The following is a 2,987-nucleotide window of genomic DNA, read 5'->3' as shown; positions in this document are numbered from 1 at the left end:
CACTCTTTTTAGAATTTAGGGGCCACTCAACAAAAAATTTGGGATTTATTTAGTTTTTTGTGTGTTTTTAGCCTGTAATACTTTGGCCATATGGCTTTCGGGTACTTCTTTTCGTAACCTTTAGAGAACCATTTGTAAGGACCTGGGGAACAAGTCTTATAGTCTTACCATGATCGACTACACATTTTTTAGCATTTAGGATCCACTCACTAGGAAATTAAGAGATTTTCTTAGTGTTTTTGTGTGTGTGTGTTAGCCCTGAATTTTTCGGCAATATGACTTCCAGGCATTTTTTCCGAATTATCGAACCATATTTAAGGACTTGGGGAACATCTCGATACTAGAGATGGAATGATCAGTCTAATCCTCCTCCCCCTCCTAACCAACAACAGCGGCGGCCTTTGAAGAACTATTCTTCTGTTAGGCAGAAAAATGTTGTGAATGATTGGAATAACACCACCATTCGGAATCGTCATATCTCTAAGAAATTGACAAAGTTTAGCACCAAACCTAATAGCTAACTGAATGAGCCTTGGAATGATCCCCGTCTTTTAGTCGTTCCTCGCTGCAATTCCAGCCAATTCAAGCACCTACAAACAATCGCATGTATGTAAAATTTAGTAATAACAAACCCTAGAAATTTGGCATATAAAAAAAAAGGAACTTGAGAAATTCACCTCAGTTGCAAGGTATTCAAGCACCGCAACAAGAAATACCGGAGCTCCGGCACCAACACGTTTGGCATACTTCCCCACTGGAATTGGAGACCAGCTTTGCTGCTACGAGAACGAGACTTTTTTTTGCATTTTAACCAAAGCTTTTCCCTTTACCGGCCATTGATCTTTTTCCCTTCTAAGAGGAAAAAAAGTTTTGCTTTTTGATCTATAGAAACAAGAGACAAATGACGCACAAGAATTGAACTATTGTGTGTATATGAATTTCTAAAGCAATCTGGTTTGGTATTTATAGCCCACAGGAGTTATAACCCAGCCAATGAGAAGAAAATCACAAGGATTGAACTTGTACACCATTGGATGAAAGGGAAAATTTCCATTGCTTGAGATTGGGGGCAACAAGAACACCAATCGGATTCTTATTAAAGATGAAAAACAGCATGTTGGGTTTTTCTTTAATGAGATATTGCTTTTGCGTAAACATGAATATTAAGAGAACATTTTAGAGATAAGAATTGATGCACAGATTAGTCAAAATAAAATTAAATAGTATAACGATGATAAACCGCATTCGAAAAAGATAAAAGTATAAATTTTATTCTATACAAACATTACATTATTTGAAGAGTTAATTTATATTCAACTGGAAAGTAATTTTGTTTAATTATATGTAAATATAATTTTTGAGGTACCTTCTCAAATATTTTCTATATTTAACTTAATTTGTTCACGTATCAAGCAATTTTTTTCATAACAATATAAAACTTATGGTGTTTTACTTTTCATCGTTCATTCAACAATATAGTGAAAAGATAATCAAGATGCCCAAGTTAGAAGATAAGTTAGTGAGGTTCCTATAGAATATATAATACTACTATTTAATATGAAAAAAAGGAGATTTTATAACTTATTTATCATGGATTACAAATATTTCATCTCTTATATTTTATTTATAGAAAAAATTTCATTTACATTACTCTAGATCTACTCACTAAAAGTATTTTACCATGAAATTTTAAAATAAATTGAAATTGTAATTTGGGAAATTGTTAATAAAGCATTCTAAGAAAAAATTTCATTTACCGTACTTTAGATCTATCATGAAATTTCAAATTAAATTAAAATTCTATTTTAAATTTGGGAAATAGTTAATAAAGCTTGCTAAGAACACTTGAAAGGAAAAAACTAAAACTATTATACACATCAGGAAATGAATAACAATAGAAATAATAAATGATATGATAACTGAAGAAAATTAAACAATAGGTAATACTAAGATCCAAGTATGTTGAGTTTTTATCCTAAGCCACATAAATATCATATGTCATTAAACTTGCAGAAAGGAAATCAAAATGTTGTAAAACTTAAGAACAAAAGAACAATATAAAGATAAAGACAAGAAGAATATAAGACAAGAGGAACAATATGAGATAACTTTCTTTCTTTCAAGTGTACACCAAATCTTCAAGTCTATACAATATGAACCCTTATGCCTCTATTTATAGTGTAACATAGAGGCATACAAAAGGTTAGTCATAAACATGACATTAACATGAATATAATGGGGAGGTTATGGAAGTGAAAGGTTACAAGAATAATGGTTATAAAGGTGGAGGTTATGGAGGTTATGGTTATCTTCATAATGGAGGAAAGTATGGAGTAACTTCTTGATGTAGTGGACATCCACAATATATTATTTTATAACACTCCCCCTTGGATGTCCATAGATAATATGCCTCGTTAAAACCTTACTAGGAAAAAACCCTGTGGGAAAAAATCCTAGTGAAGGAAAAAGAGTACACATATCTTTTAATACGCTTTGAATGTTGCCTCGTTAAAAACCTTACCAGGAAAACCCAATTGGGATAAAACCATGGTTAAGAAAAAGAGTACAACGCGTATTTTTCTCCCCCTGATAAAAACTTTACTTGATATCTCGGAGACGATGCATTCCAATCTTATATCATAACTTCTCAAATATTGATGTTGGCAATCCTTAGTGAATAAGTTTACAAGATATCACTTGAATAGGTCTTTGAACGTCTATCTCACCATTTTGTTGAAGATCATGTGTGAAAAATACTTTTGGTGAAATATGTTTTGTCTGACCTCCTTTGATTGTATCCTCCCTTCAATTGAGCTATATATTATTTTCGTATATGGTGGTTAGAATATCCTTCGCCAAAGGAAAATCACATATTTTCTGAATATGATAGATTATGATTCCAACCATACACACTCCCGACTTACTTCATAAATCAATATTATTTCTGTATGATTTGAAGAAGTGGTTACCAATGTTTGTTTCTTTGA

At 31.9% G+C, this 2,987-nt stretch overlaps 1 pseudogene; it reads right to left on the bottom strand.

Moving 5' to 3' along the window:
* Positions 1 to 314: 314 nt before the first annotated feature.
* Positions 315 to 837, bottom strand: LOC125817384 (probable histone H2A.3; annotated as a pseudogene).
* Positions 838 to 2,987: the final 2,150 nt, after the last annotated feature.

Source organism: Solanum verrucosum, unplaced genomic scaffold (assembly GCF_900185275.1).
Source record: "Solanum verrucosum unplaced genomic scaffold, falcon-dt-bn FXZP01000122.1, whole genome shotgun sequence".
Classification (NCBI taxonomy): domain Eukaryota; kingdom Viridiplantae; phylum Streptophyta; class Magnoliopsida; order Solanales; family Solanaceae; genus Solanum; species Solanum verrucosum.
Note: the sequence above shows the minus strand (reverse complement) of the source record. Positions and strands in the feature narration are given on the sequence as shown.